Below are 16,652 nucleotides of genomic sequence, written 5' to 3'. Positions count from 1 at the left end.
TATAAACCCCATTTTCTAAACAGGTCGATATTAATTCATTTTCCAGATTTTTCAAAGCAGACATTCAAGAAATAATCAAAAGTAACCACTATGCCGCCTGCCTCACAAGCACAAGGACCCAAGTTAGATCCCCAGAGTACCAGGGGAAAAAAAAAAAAGTAACCACTATGCCATATATGAACTGATACCTTTTTAACTAAACAAAGACACTTGATGTTTTAGTTACTCGGTCCTTACTGAAAAAATGTGTAGGCTTTCCATTAGATGGTGAATTCCTGTTTACTTTATGCCCTTTCAAAATGGAAAATAACTTGTTAGGTATCACTGCTACTTCTGTACTAATTTAGTGATCCAGGATTCTCACTAGGGAGATCATTGACTATGGAGGTCAATTGTCTTCCATCTTCCTATGAAACCTTTTGCCAGCAAACCTACCTTCTATTACTATAGACAAAGAGGAGGAAATTTCCATGTTTGATTTAGCTCTACAGTAAAGATTCTATCTCCAGATAGCAAGTTTGATGGTAGACAAGGGAAGAGAAAGGATGGTCTGTGAAAAATAAATAATTTAGTCTAATGTTCAAGTTCTGGCTTGTAACCTTGGCTTCTGGCTACATAACTTTGGGAAAATTGCTTTATCTTTCCAAGATTCAATTTTTTTCATCAGGAAAACATGGATGAGAATTTAATGAGATAAAATATACAAATCCTAGTACACAGTAAGTCTCTAATACATGTTAATCTTTCTTACCTCTGCTCTCTCATAATTAAAATACTACTGTAAAATTGGGCATTTGACATTTTCAGAATTACAAAATAATATCAAAGTCATTTTCTGACATCTATATGAGTCTGCTCATTATATAAATTACTGCAATCTACAATCTTGCAGTTTATTACCTTGCTGCTAAATACAAATTGATTTCATAGTTTACTCTTAACTTGAAACCTGGAAAAATGTTGTCTCCGCCAGTAGTGCTCTCACTGCTCATTGGCCCTGGGACCCTGGTACAGGCTGAAGAGGGGCCTCAGGCCAGCCTTCAGAGGACTCCACGGAACATTCAACGCTGTCGGTGAGTTTGGGATTTAAAAAAACCACTGACCGTTGACTGTACCTTGGGGTCCTTACAGACAACACTACATTTCCTGAAGCAGAGGATTAGGCTGTACCTTCACATGTGACATGAGATCACCAGCCACGGTGTTATGGCATATCCCCCAAAGGTGGTCCAGTGATCTCTGCAGTTCCTGTCTATTTGTACTGCCCACTATTTTTGGTTTTCTTTGCTTTTGCTTTTTTTTGTTGTTTTTTGTTTTCTGATACATTTCAACAAGTCAGTGCTTCATTTTAACAAGGTAAAGGAAAGCCCCATGATAATACCTAATGAACTTAAATATGTCCTATGAATACACAATGCTGGTGAGAAATAGAATATATCAAGAAAAAATTTATTAAAGATACGTACTTCATTTTGGAATGAAACCTAGGCAAATATTTTATTCCTATTTCTCTCACATTTTGCATTAAGGGGAAATTTTGCATTAAGGAGAAGGGAAGACTTAAGCAGCAAAAAAATCCAAGCAGAAAGTTAGTTCTGGAGCCAGACAAAACTGGGATGAATCTGGGCTCAACCTTCTAACTAGCTGTGTGATCCTGAGCAAGTGTCTGAGTCTGTCTTCTCACATATAAAATGGGGGATAATAAGAGAACCTACCTCATGGGGTTCTGAGATTGACTGAGATAACATATAAAACAAAGTGCTGTGAACTGCTCTTAGCACAGAGCAAAGGCTCAATATATGTAAGGTATTACTTAACTCTAAACATAATTTTCACTAATTCACCTTGCAAGAGCACTCAAAGTTCTTGGTGGGCAACAGAGAAGAAGCAGGGTCCCTCAGCTTTAGAAGGGTCACCACCACCCAAGCACTGCCTGTGTGGTCACAGAGCACCTGTGAGGCTCTCCAGAAGCTCTGGTCTTCTCACTGTTTTTCCATCTTTAAGAACCTCCAAGCTCTAGCGTCAATGTGACTGACCCATAATTACATGTGCCCTCAATCACTCAGATGGCTGGTTATTAAGACACCAACAGACTTCAAAACACCAATGTGGAAAAGAACAGCCAGAAGATGAGGAAGACCAAGGCAACTCCACCAACTGGAAGCACTGATGGCTGCACTCAACATTCATTGCTGTCGGTGGGTTTGAATCTAAATTGACTCACTGATCAATGAATGCAAACTGCGGACCAAACAACTCAAGGAAGCCAAAGCACACACAGAGTCACCAGAGTGTGGCAGCTACTGTTCCTCTGGGTGAACTTAGCCAACGTCTCTCTTAATATTTTTGGTTCTAATACAAAGGTAGTACTCCAAATCCCCAGTCCTTTTCTTTTTTCTTTTTCAAAGTTTTAGTCTTAAGGTAATTATATTTTATCGGGCAAATAAATGATACACCTTGACATCACATCATATCTTCAAAACAACCTTTTTTTTTTTATAGTACTAGAGATTAAACCATTAAACCCAGAGGCACTCTACCCTGAGCTACATCCTCAGCTTCTTTTATTTTTTTGCAAAATTGCCCAATCTGGACTTGAGCTTGAGATTCTTTTAGCTAAGCCTCACAGGTAGCTAGGATTACAGGCATGTGCCACTATGCCCGGCTCAATTTTTAAATTTAAAAAAAAATCACATGCTATTTAAAAATTCAAATAAAGTAAAAGTTAAAAATCTGTCCTCATTATCTTAAATCCCTTCCCTCAGAGGAAATTACACATGAACTTATTATTTGGAATTATTTAAGATAATAAAAATCATAATCTAAAATTTTGTATCATTGAGACTTTATGCACAGAGAAGCAGACACATATCTATAATTTGGAGCATTTTGGGTGGTAGTTTAAACAAAAATGAGTTCACTTTATACTCGTTGTTCTACAATTTGCCTTTTCAAATTCAGCTACATATTACAGATATTCTTCCACAACAATCTTTCATATTATCCTTATTCTTTTGAATAGCTATATGGTATGTCATGCTATAAATGCCCTGGTTATTATAGCTCAACTGTACTTAAAAACTGTCTTTTGACCAAACCTATAACTCATTAATTCTGACCTTTGTAAATCATATCCCTCAGATAGGAAAAATATTTGAGATGGGAAATACACACTTTTCTTAACAAAAATTAGAATGTAATATCAATTCTCTACATCCTATAAGCCATTAAATATTTCATGCTAATGATAAGAAAATATGGGCCTTAGTTCTGACTAATTTATCATACACTTAACTCTAAGATAATAGATTCTCACTGCAAAAGTCAAATAAGGCAATAAGAGAAGAATCTTATCAATATAGCCTTCTAGTTTTTTTTTTCTTCTCAAGGACGGAAAGGAATAGTACAATTGAATGAGAAAAGAACCAACAAGATAAATCAAAGCCAAATGAAAAAATGTAAAATAACTATAAGAATTCAGGAAAAACAAGAGCTTCAGGCCAGTGCATCCCAAACCCTGTTTTATAACAGAATCATCTAGAATTGCTTTATTATTAAGTTTATTGGTACATTTTAGGTATACAATATGATGACATTCATCATTGGAAACCTGCACCTTTACATGATGTATCTTAGTTCTTATTTTTTTCCCTATTCCCCTGCTCTCCCTTCAACCCCTCCAACCCTCCCTAATTACAAAGACTGTGTTTCCGTTTTTTCCTTTCCCTTCTTTCCTTTCCCCTACCCCTTCTACTTCCCCTTCCCCTTCCCCTTCCCCTCTGGACTTTTTCTTCCTATTTCACATTATCTATTATAAATTTTGATCCTTATTTACACTTTCAGTTTCTCACACCAGAGAAACTATTCGGTATTTACACGTGTGCCTCATTTATTTCACTTAAGAGTATGGCCCCAATGTGCATCCATTTGGCTATAAATGTCTCTAGTTTCTCGTTCCTTTTTTTTTTTTTTTTTTTTTGGTGCCAGGGATCGAACTCAGGACCTTGTGCTTGCAAGGCAGGCACCTGAACAACTGAGCTAAATCCCTGGCCCTAGTTTCTCATTCTTTATGGCTGGAGAGTATCCATTTTAGAAAAAAACAAAAAACAAAAAAACGTTTTCTTTATATAGTCTCCAGCTAATGGGCAACTGGGATGTTCCCAAGTTTTAGCTATTACAAATTGTGTGGCTATGAACATGGGTGCACATATATCACTGTGGTATAAATCTTTTAATTCTTTTGGGAAGATACCCAGCAGTGGAATAGCTGGGTCTAATGGGTTTTTTGAGCTATCTTCACACTGATTTCCACAGTGGTTACACCAGTCTACACTCCCACCAACAGTGGAGAGGGGTTCCTTTTTCCCCACAACCCCACCAGCATTTGTTATTGGTTGATTTTTTTTCTTCTTTTTTTCTGGTACTGGGGATCAAACTCAGGTCCTTGTGTTTGTGAGGCAGGCAGCAGAACCACTGAGCGGAATCCCTGGCTATTGGGTGATTCTTGATAGCCACCATTCTTTCCGGAGTGAGGTAGAATCTCAGCGTTGTTTTCATTTGCATCTCTTGGATGACCAGTGATGTTGAATACTTTTTCATATGTTTATTTGCTGTTTCTACTTGTCTGAGAAATGTCTGTTCATTTCAGATGCCCTAGAATTGCTTTTTAAAATGCAGATTTCTGAGCCCTAGATAGTTCCCTAAAGCCCATATTTTAATAAGTTCACCAGGTGATTTTTGAGCAAGTAAATGCTAGTCAGAAGCAAAGCCTAACTCACTAGTTTAACAATGGATTCCTACCCTTCTCCTGCCACCACACTTTTTGTCATCTACCTTTCAGCTATTGACAACATTTATTGGCACCATCTAAAGCCACCACTACTCTTCTGAGTGCAGACAGTTATAGTCACACTTGTGTTGCTATTATCTCTCTCCAGAGAATGGGGAAGGATTAAAAAATAATTACTGATCATTTTGCAGAGAATAATTTTAGCATGAGAGTCATGGCTGGAAAAAGATTTCTGAAGAGATAGTGGTAAAGACCCTGAGCTAAATGAGGGTAAAAATTCCAATTCCATTACTTATCAAATATATGCACTTGGGTAAGTTACTTAACCTTTAAATCTGTGTCATTTGCAAATAAGAGAATAGTATTTGCTTCCCATGATTGCTTAAGAATACATGTAAAAAATCTTAAGACAAAATCTGTCAAACAAAATGCTAACTTCTTAGTGTGTTTGTACAATCAAACCTGCACTAGCTGACAAGGTAAAAAGCAGGCTGGATGTTTAAACAGACTAGAAGCAAAAAGAGTTACAATCGTCACCTCTAAATTGAAGAATCACCAGTGATTTATATTATTATAGTCTCCGGTATTTTCCAAGTGCTTAGCAATAAAGATCAACAATTTCAACATTTAATAAATTAATTTCAAAATTTTTGTCTTTAAAAAAAACCGAAGATTTCCTCTAGATCCAGAACCTACCTCCATTTGGCTGAAAAGTAGATGGAAGAATCCATAGAGGAAAAGGAAGGGGGGCCGGGGATTTAGCTCAATGGTGCCGCCACCTGCCTTGCAAGCACAAGGTCCCAAGGTTAGATTCCGAGTACCAAAAAAAAAATTTAGGAAACGGGTTGTTTTTGGTATGTTGCGTTTTCATTTTCATTTAGTTAAAAATATTTTACGGTTTGCCTTGGAATTTCATCTTTGATCTGTAAGTGTATTATCTAATTTCAAATATTTGGGGATATTACAGATTTCTTTCTGTATAGATACCTAGTTTAATTCCACTGTGGTCATAGATGTTATCTTACATAATTTTAGCCACTGAAAATAATCAAAGACTTGTTTTATGGCCCAGAATACTCTTTTATTTTTTCTTTTTGGAGCGCTGGATATTAAACCTAAAACCATGCAGATAGATACGAGCCAAGCGCTCTACCACTGAGCTGCAGTCCCAGCCCCTCAGAATATTCTCAGATTGCTCTCTGTGAACTTAAACGTTTATTCTTCATATAGTTCAAAAACTGAATTAGGTCAAACTGTTCGGTAGTATTGATGAGTTATTTTATATCCTTGTTAATATTCTCTGTAAATACTGTATCAGTTATTAAGAGTATTAAAATCTATAGCTATTATTTAGTTGTCTATTTCTCCTTTAATTTCTGTCAATTTTACTTCATATATATATATATATATATATATATATATATATATATATGTATACTTTTTTTTTGGTACCGGAGATCAAACTCGGGTCCTTGCGCTTGCGCAGCAGGCGGCGAAACCGCTGAGCTAAATCCCCGGCCCTCACTTCATATATTTTGGTGGACCTTTTTTTTTTTTTTTTTTTGTACCGGGGATCGAACTCGAGTCCTTCCACTTGCGAGGCAGGTGGCAGAACCACTGAGCTAAATCTCCGGCCCAGGTGGACTCTTTTTGAGTATGTCTTTATAACTATGTTTGCCTCACATAATTACCTCTTTATGAAATGTTCCCCTATCCCTAGTAATATCCCTTGAACTCTGCTTGGTATTAATAAAGTCACTCCAGCTCTCCTACGGCTATTGTGTGGATGATCTATCTTTCATCATCCTTCTACTTTCAACATTTGTGTCTTTGAATATAAGCTATGTCTACTTTTGACAGTGTACAGTGGGATCTTGCTTATAAAAGCCCAGGCCGACACGCTCTACTTTTGGAATAATGTGTCCATTAACTTTTAATGTATCTGGGCCGGAGATTTAGCTCAGTGGTTCTGGTGCCTGCCTCGAAAGCGCAAGTTCCCGAGTTCTATCCCTGGTATCAAAAAAAAAAACAAAAAAACATTTACTGTATCTATTGACATAACTTGACTTATACATACTATTTTGCTGTTTGTTTTTATCCCATCTTTTAAAAATTTGTTTCTTCTTCACCATGTTATTTTGTGTGAAGTATTTTTACTGTACCATTTTTAATCTTACCTTGATTTTTTTTTACTACATATTTTCTGTTGTTTTCTTACTGGTTAATTTCACCATCACAATATGCATTTTTACCTAAGACAATATAAGTCAAGATACATGGAAACCTTCTTTATGTCTCCTGTCCACCTTTCTATTTCTCCCACATATATGTTATAAACTCAAAAATATACTATTATAATTCTTGCTTTATACAACCTTACATTTTTTTCAAAAATTAAAATACTAAGAGAAGAGATTTATATTTACCCATATATTTATCATATCTAGCCATCATCTCTTCTCATGGACTTGAGTGTAAATTTCTTTCAGCCCGAAGAACTTCCTTTGCGGTTTTTTGTGGGGGTTTTTTTGTACCGGGGATCAAACTCAGGACCTTGCCCTTGTGAGGCAGGCAGCAGAACCACTGAGCTAAATCCCCAACCCCTTCCTTTGCTATTTTAAGGCAGGTCCAATAGCAACAAATTCTTTTTTATGTGGGAATGTGTCCTTTCATTTGTGATGAGTTGTTTTGCTGGATATAAAATTATTGGTTAACAGTTTTTTCTTTCTATACATTGCATATATCATCCCTCAAGTCAGTTACAAATTCTATTGTTGTTCCTGATATATAATGAATCCTTCTTTTCTGGCTACTGTCAAGATATTTTCTTTGTCCCTGTCTTTCAATAGTTTGACTCTGATGTGTTTATCATACTTGGGGGTTTATCAAATCTCTTGAAGCTACATATTTTAATGTTTACCAGACTCAGGAATTTTCTGGCCATTATTTTTTCTAATAATTTTCTGTACTGTTCTCTCACCCCTCTCCTTCTATGATTCTCATCACACACACACACATATACACACACACACTTGATGTTATCCCACAGATCTCATGGGTTCTGTTCATTTTTCCTCAATCTTTTTTTTTTCTCTCTGTTCTTCATATTTAAATAATCTGTATTGATCTGCCATTTCAAACCTGCCACTGGTCCCTTCTACTTAATTTTTCATTTCAGAAATTATAGTTTTCAACTCCACTTTTTCTTTCTTGTAAGTTCTTTTCACTGAGATTCTCTGTACTATTGTCAAATTTTTTTCTACTTCCTTAAATACAGTTCCATTTTTTTGAACTCTCTATTATAACTGCTCTGAAGTCTCTGTGTGCCCAATCCAACATTTGGGATCATCCAGAGCCAATTCCCTCTAACTGGTTGTTTTCCCCTGAATGAGTCCTACCTTCTAAAAGACTTTTTCTTGGTTTAATAATGAACATTCAAAATAATGGTAATGATATATTTTCCTTTTGTATTGTTTTTACTACCTTTCTTGGACTAAATCTGAGAAGCCTGACTCTCCTGCAATAAACAGTTCCAGACGACACAGGCTTTTTTTCCTTTTGTTTTTATTTAGAAGCCTGATTCTATAGATCATCTCTCTGTCTGCATAGATTACTACTGAAAGACTGGTCAGAGGTGGAGTCCAACCATCTTGAACACTTTCACTCTCTGATACTGAATCTGTGCCTGGGATGGAGAGCACACATTTTAGGCTTTTGAGGCTATTTCAGTTTTTACTTTCTGTTGGGCTTTCTCACATATCCCTTGCACTGGCCAGGGATGTGTGCGATGCCTTGGACTCATACTAACTTTTGGTGTGAATTCCCTGGTCCCCCCAGAACATGTGGGGAGCTCATGAAGCCCTCTATAGTTGCTTCACCTCTCAGACTTCCCTGGTAAAGAAAGCCCTGGATTGCTGTCTCAAAGAGAACTGTAACCTCAAGCCAGCAGACCTGCTGGGCCTCCATTTCACCTGCCGTGCAGATCATCACCTTTCTTCTTTTCTTCTTTTCTTCTGGTGCTAGGGATCAAGCCCTTGGGCCTTAACCATACTAGGCAAATGTTCCATCCTGAGCTACACCCTCATCCCCAAGAGACCACAACTTCTAACAACAATATTCCAAACCAAGAGAACCTCTTCTACAGCAATAGGAAAGATGCTAGTTTTCATGGCCTGCCCCAGCCTAGTTTACCCATTGCACTGTCAGAGCTAGGAGACATGGGAACAATCCCAAACAATACAAACTTCTGCTGCTCTTGGCACAAATTCAGTGGTTTCCATAAAATGTTTTAAGACTTTGGTTGGGTCTAACACTTCTGTTCAGTTTTATAATTGCTTTTGGGAGAGAGGATTTGCAGACCTCCTCACCCACTTGTGCCAAAAATGAATCTCTTCAAGTATGTTTTCATAAACATCGTGATTAAATTTTGATCTCAGTGAAATTAAACAGTCAGTCAAATCTATCTTCCTGGAATTAGACCCAAGTGCAACAGCACCTAAACTATTCAGGGGGAATAAAGTCATTCTAGAATTATGAAATCAGATTCAATTCCAAAAAGCAAAAATCCACACACATGAAAGTTATTTCCAGTTCACATTTCCCAAAAGCCTTATTATTGTTCCTAGTACCTTCTATGTGTGTTTATAATCTGATCAAGCCCCTGAGCCAATCGTGTGCAAGGTAAAAATACATACACAAACTTAAGACTGTGTCATCAGGCAGGTAGTCAAATAGGGACCAGACAAAGCACACGAAGTACATGATCCAATGTGAGCTTACCCTCATTCCTAAGTATTTAAATCTGAGCACAAATTCTCTAGTTAGTCTGTGTTGAGCACAGGTGCTAGAAAGATATGACAAGCAGGGCAGGTACAGCCATTCTCCTATCATGAACACAGAAGCAATCAGAAAGAGAAAAGTATATACCAGAAGCATCAAAAAAGCAGAGGAGGGCCGGGGATTTAGCTCAGTGGTTTTGCCACCTGCTGAGCAAGCGCAAGGACCTGAGTTCGATCCCCAGTACCAAAAAAAAAGCAGAGGAGACTACATATGGCCATAGAGAGATGGAAAAGAAATCTTGGTCTTGGTTCTTTCTCTGACCTTGGTCCTGAGGAGAAACCTTACACTTTCCAACAATATCTCCATTTTAAACTAGCTTGAGGGTGTTTCTGTTTCTTGCGATTGAACTATTGGGGAAGGGAGATTGGGAGGCAGAAAATCTCTTATTCTCACAATTAAGATTATTTTGGTGAAAATGATGCTATGGCTTGACTTTTTCTACTCCATCTCAGCTACATTAACAGACTGCTAGGCAACTGAGATACTAAAACATCCGGACACCAAATAAAAGTCCCAGAACAAGATACATGAAGGATTTCATGTATTTCCTCTACTCAACACATGGAAAAATAATTCCTGGAAGAAACACTGGTGTTAGTTAGGTTCACATAATAATTATGTCAATAGGACTGATCACATAGTTATCCTGACAACAGTGGCATGGCCTTGTTATAAACATGTGTGCATACTCAAGTAAACACAAACATAGACTCACTCTCGCCCCCCAGCTCCAGTAGTGAGATTTTGGTTTAAGTCACAGTCAGAAACACCCCCTCATCTATTTCACACTCAGGACTAATGGCCACTGCACTGAGTCTTCTCCTCCTAGCTTGGCTGCAACTACTTTTCCATCTTCTCCTCCTCTTTCCCAACCCATTGGCCCCATGATTCTCAAGGTGTAAACTTAATCCTTTAACGAATTCATCCAATATTTATCCCTCTAAGTGACTGATGCTAAATTCATTTTTCCCTGTGAGATAAGGCTGCTTATGAGTAAGCTGTCAAATTATTACAAAGAATCTTCAGTTTAAAAACCAAAATTAACAAGAGACTCAGCTGTGTTCCACTAAGCCTGGCTGCCACAAAATGGGTAGCAAGTTATGAAGAGCTTTCTGTGAATGCATGCGCACATAAAATCAGTGGGAAATCTTACAGTTCTCAGAAGAATCCCATTACCACCACTGAGGGAGTTAGTGGTTTTCAATTGCTATTCTTCCTTTATAATTGTCAATTATGGCTCACTCAGCATCATCATTTTCAGCTTAGCTTGATACATGTTGTGCATAATGATAGGTTATTATATCAACAGTATCTTTTTAAATTTTTCAGTAATTACACTGTGACAGGTATACTATACTGTTTCAAATATGAACCATAAGTCAACTACTGAAGCGTACATATTATTCTTTTCACAAATTTATTTCCATTTGAAAGTCCATTACCAATGAGTTCTTTTTAACTAGAAAACAGGAACGTGCAAGTTAAGTAGGAAATGAAGTCTTTAATAAGTCTAAGTCAGCTGAAGTAAAAGAATTGGCATCCATGTCACGCTCAAGCAAGTTGCCCTGGCTGACCAGTTCACACTGTTTCAGACTAGCTGTCTTCCGAAACTTTTTCTTCTCTTAGTTGGGAGCATTAGAAATTCACAATATCCCTTTGTTTTAATTATCATAGGCCCATACGTTGTATCTATAGCTTTCTGGAATCTCACATTCCCCTTAACAGACCTTTTTTCAACACCCTCTTCATTCTGGGTTCAAAAAAATCTGTTCTCCCATTTTCATTTTTATACGAAAAACCCACATCTTAAATTACAATATTCATAAATGAGCTCCAAAAGAATGAAGTCTACAACGCAAAGGACAGCATGGACCCATTCATGTCTCTTTTTGCAGTCTCCCAGGAAATAGATTCTAAGTCTTGGATAGAAGAGCATACCCTTGGCCAGGCACAGTAGCACATGCTTGTAATCCCCACTACTCAGAAGGCTGAGGAAGGAGGATTGCAAGCTCAAAAACATAGCGAGACCCTGTCCCCAAAATAAAAAGAAAATCTAAAGGGTTGAGGATGTAGGTCCATGTGAGATGCCGTGTTCAACCCCTGGCCCAAAAGCACTCCCCAAACTCGGATCCCCTATTGTTAAGGATCTGCTCTACTTCACTGTAATATTCAAAGAAAAGTTACTAGCTATCCACTGAATAAGCCAAGATGTTGACATTTGAGAGGCAAGAGAAGAGAGATGAAAAACGGGGTCCCATGTATTTTTTTGTACGTGCTTTTAGAATGAACTAAAGGTGTAACTCCCTTCTCTCAAATTTTGAATGCTGACTGTATTACTTTTAAGAAAATCATAGGCTGGGAATTTAGCTCAGTGGTTCTGCCGCCTGCCTTGCAAGCACAAGGTCCTGATCCCCGGTACCAAAACAACAACAACAAAAAAACCCAAAGAAAAATCTTGTTTTTCTGTTCTATTTAGCCATGAGTTTTTGCAAGCACACACAGCTTTCTGCGATTTTTCAGTCCAGGCTTTGCTCTTCACACTTCAGTTGGCGTCTGTCGCCACCTGGTGGTCTTGGTGGAAATGCACACCAGCGCATTGCCATAGGTTCTGCCTCTGCGCTTCCAGAACAAGCCACTAGACGGAGACTTCCAAACGGAAGTAGGAGGGGAGCTTCTGCACCACTTTAGAAAACCAGTTGGCAGCTTATGACAACACTATGTAATGAGTTAAAGAAAGAAAAAAGCTTCCCGCCGGGGATTTAGCCCATTGGTTCTGCCGCATGGCCCGAAAGCGCAAAGACCAGAATTCGATCCCCGGTACCAAAAAAAAAAAAAAGGAAAAAGAAAAAAGCTTCTGGAGGCAGTGTGGCACTGAGGTTAAAACACAGGCTCTGGGCCGGAATCTAGCTCAGTGGTTCCTCTGCCTGCCTCGCAAGGGCAAGGTCCTAAATTCGATGCCCAGTACCGAAAAAAAAAAAAAAAAAAGATTGTAAAGCTAGTTCAGAACGCAGTAACTGTGAGTCACATTAACAATCTAAATATTGAGATGGAGAAATATTATGTGAAAAGTTTAAATCTGACAAATATTCATGATAAAAATTTTTAGCATGGGGCTGGGGATTTAGCTCAGTGGTTCTGCCGCCTGCCTAGCAAGCGCAAGGACCCGAGTTCGATCCCCGGTACCCCCCCCAAAAGAATTTTAGCAAACTACAAATAGAAGGAAACTTTCTCAAGCTGACAAAGAACAGCTACAAAAAAACTCTGGCCTCCTGATTTCCAAATTTACTATAAAACTACAGTAATCAAAACAGTGTCAGACATATGTACCAATGGAACAGAAAGCCCAGGGAAAATATGGCAAATATGTGTCAATTTTTTTTTCATGTTGCTGAGGATCAACACTAGAGCCTTATACAGGAAGGCAAGGCCAAATGGTTTTGGGGGTGGGGGGGTGGGGGGGTTTTTTTGGTACCAGGGAAAACAACAACAACAAACAAACAGTAAGTAAATTGGGAGCCAGGCGTGGTGGCGCACATCTTTAGTCCAGGGCACATGGGAGGCTGAGACATGAAGATCACTTTGAGTTTGAGGCAAGACTGAACTACATAACAAGATCCTATATTAAAAAGAAAAAGTAAATTGGTCAACATCAAACTTGGGGCTGGGGGTATAGTTCAGTGGTAGAATGTGTGATTTAAGGGTGGGGAATTTAGTTTAGTGGCACCGTGCCTGCCTTACAAGCCCAAGGTCCTGAGTTCAATCCCCAGTGGGATGGGGAGGGAAGGATATGTGATCTAGTATGCACAAGGCCCTGGGCTCCATACCCAACAGTAAAAAAGTTGTTTTTTTTTTTAACTTTTTGTTTTTTGTTTTTTGAGACAGGGTCTCGCTATGTAGTTCAGGCTGCGTTTTGTTCATAAAGTCTTTGCCTACACCAGTGTCTTCAAGAGTTCTACCTATTATCTCTTCCAACAGTTTTAGTGTTTCTGTTTTAATTTGGTTTTGGTTTTTTTGCTTTTTTGAGGCAGGGTCTCCCTTTATAGTTCAGGCTACAGTGGCTCTGGCACCTGCCTCACAAGCGCAGGGTCCAGAGTTCACTCCCCGGTACTGAAAAAAAAAAAAAAAAGCAGTATAGTTCACGCTGGCACTGAACTCACCATGGAGCCCAGGTTGGCCTTGAATTTACAGTGACCCTCCTCCCTCAGCCTCCCAAGTGCTGGGATTACAGGTGTATACCACCATGCCTGGCTCACCCCCCCAGAAAAATTTTTTAAGTAAAAACCTCTATGCCCCAAACACAATTAAAGTAAAAACCAACCTCCAAAATGGAAGAAAATCCAGAATACAGAAAGACCTCCTGCAACTAAAACAAATTAAAAACCCCATAAAGAATCAATTTTAAAAATCAACAAGACTTGAATAGACTTTTCTCCTAAGATATACAAATAGCCAGTAAACACATGAAAAGATATTCAGTATCACTAGGCATTAGGAAAATGCAAATGAGAAACACAAAACTGTGTTGGTGAGGATATGAAGAAACTAGAACCCTTGTACACTAATGATAGGAATATAAAATAGTGAAGGCAATATGGAGAACAGTACGATAGTTCCTCAAAAACTAAAAACAAGCCAGGTGTGGTGGTGCACACCTGTAGACCAAGCACTCAGGAGGCTGAGGCAGGAGGATCACCAAGAGTTCAAGGCCAGCCTAGGCTACAAAGGCTATCTTGAACTGCATAGTGAGATCCTGTCTCAAAACAAAACATTAAAAGTTTATTTCCTGGGCTGGGGATTTAGCTCAGTGGTTCTGCTGCCTGCCTCACTAGCGCAAGTCCTGAGTTCAATCCCCATTACAAAAAAAAAAAAGTGTATTTCCTGCCAGCCATGGTGGTGCACCCCTGTAATCCCAGCTAGTCAAGGCTGAAGCAGGAGGATCCCAAGTTGGAGGTAAGTCTGGATAACGTAATGAGACCCTGTGTCAAAATAAAAAATAAAAAGGGGAAATACAAAGGCCCTAGGCTGAATCCCCAATACTGCCAAAGGAAAAAAGAAGGAAGGGAGGGAGAAAAGAAAGGAGGGAAAACAAGTAGGCAAAGCAGATGAACTGACTCAAAGAGATAAATCCACCTATGTAGGGCTGGGGATTTAGCTCAGTGGTTTCGCCGCCTGCTGCGCAAGTGCAAGGATCCGAGTTCAATCCCCAGTACAAAAAAAACCAAAAACCCACCTATGTATACCCACATTCATAGCAGGATTATTCACAATAGGCAAAAGGTAGATAAAACCCAAGTGTCCATCAATGGATAAATGGATAAACATGCAACACACGGCCCTAAAAAGTAAGGCAACTCTTAACACATTATACAATATAGATGAATCTTGAGGACATTATGCTAAATGAAATAAGCCAGTCAGAAAAGGACATGTATGGCTGGGGATTTAACTCAGTGGTGCTGCCACCTGCCTCACAAGCGCAAGGTCCCAAGTTCCATCCCCAGTACCAAAGAAAGAAAAGAAAAAAAAAAAAAAGGACATGTAGTATTCTATGATTCCATTTACATGAAATACCTATGGTAGACAAAGCTACAGTAAAACAGTGTGGTAATGACATAGTAACACACATATAAAGCAATGGAACAGAGTGCCCAGGAAAAAGCCCTTACATATGTAACCATTTCCTTTTATTTGCATGTTGACAGGGCCCATGAGGAATGGGTACTTATTTTAAGTAGGTACCAAGTTTCAGTTTTGCAGGATGAGTTCTGTGGACGGACATTGGCGATCGTTGCATAACTGGATATACTCAATACCACTGAATTACATACTCAAAAATAGTTTAGTTGTTAAATGTTATGGTACATGTATTTTACCTCAATTAAAAAGTAAATAAAAGGGGAGAATCCAACAAAAAGAAAAAGTCATGAACTTCATCTCCCTAATGAGTGTGTAATTCGATCTTGCTATTGTACTGATTAGTATTTTTCTGATTCTAGAGTTGCACACATTTCCTTGTGCTGTACTGGCTATTTATCATCTTCTTGTGTCTACTTTTTAATTGGGTTGTCTATTAATGAGCTGTAAGAGTTCTTTATATATTCTGCTCATAGGTTATATGTATTATAAATACGGTCTGTTTAAGGACTACTTTTCATTTTCTTAATGATGTCATTTACAGTTCTTAATTTTTTTTGGTACCGGAGATCGAACTTGGGACGTTATGCTTGAGAAGCAGGCAGCGGAATCACTGAGCTAAACCCCTGGCCCTACAGTTCTTAATTTTGATGGAATCTCATTTATCAATTTTTTTTAATATATCATGTTTTTTAAATCCTAGGAAATTCTTGCCTAAATTCATAAACATTTTCCCTTATAATTTCTTCTTAAAGTTTTATAATTTTAGTCTTTCATATTTAGGTTCATAGATCCTTTCAAGTTATTTTTATGTATGGAAATAAAGGGTTGAGGTTAATTTTTTATATATGGATAACAGGTGTTCTAGTGCCATTTGCTGAAAACACTATCTTTCCCTCTGTTCTTGAGTTGAGTTTATGTTCTATAAAATGTTAATGTTAAATAATCTTTCAAAATTCAGTGGACCATATATGTGTGGTTCTATTTCTAGATTCTCTGTTTTATTCCAATGATCCACATGTCTTTCCTTACACCAACACTGCCTGGATTACTGTAGCTTTAGAGAAAATCTTAAAATTAGGTACTAAATGTCTTCCAACACTGTTTTCTTTTTCTTTTTACTTTTCTAGGTCCTTTGTACTCCTACATAACTTTTATTAGCTTTTTTTTTTTTTTGGTACCAGGGATTGAACTCAGGTCCTTGCACTTGTGAGGGAGGGGGCGGAATCACTGAGCTAAATCCCCAGTCCTGTACATAACTTTTAAATTTCAATATCCAATTCTTCATTTATAGCAAGTATACATAGACCTGAATGTTTATATATACCTTATGTTTTCTAATCCTCCTAAATTCAAATACAAGTTCTAGGCGCTCCTTGAGATTTCTTAA

At 38.1% G+C, this 16,652-nt stretch overlaps 1 protein-coding gene and 1 long non-coding RNA gene across 21 annotated transcripts in view; one reads left to right on the top strand and one right to left on the bottom strand.

Annotated features, from left to right (window-relative positions):
• Positions 1-16,652, bottom strand: part of Nr6a1 (nuclear receptor subfamily 6 group A member 1) — a 226,261-nt gene that overhangs the window by 137,082 nt on the left and 72,527 nt on the right. The window lies entirely within an intron of this gene.
• The window catches only part of LOC110350177 (uncharacterized), a 58,065-nt gene that overhangs the window by 33,942 nt on the left and 7,471 nt on the right, over positions 1-16,652 (top strand). For 2 of the 5 annotated variants that reach the window (XR_002396589.2, XR_015439746.1), the window contains exon 3: positions 2,067-6,124. The exons of the other annotated variants lie outside the window; for them this stretch is intronic. This is a non-coding gene — a long non-coding RNA (uncharacterized LOC110350177). Of the gene's footprint in view, positions 1-2,066; positions 6,125-16,652 lie in introns of those variants that run through there. 5 annotated transcript variants of the gene reach the window in all.

The sequence above is a fragment of the Heterocephalus glaber genome, unplaced genomic scaffold, assembly GCF_053883595.1.
Source record: "Heterocephalus glaber isolate CG9 unplaced genomic scaffold, H.glaber_assembly_v1.0 deba00001479, whole genome shotgun sequence".
NCBI classification, from domain to species: Eukaryota; Metazoa; Chordata; class Mammalia; order Rodentia; family Bathyergidae; genus Heterocephalus; species Heterocephalus glaber.
Note: the sequence above shows the minus strand (reverse complement) of the source record. Positions and strands in the feature narration are given on the sequence as shown.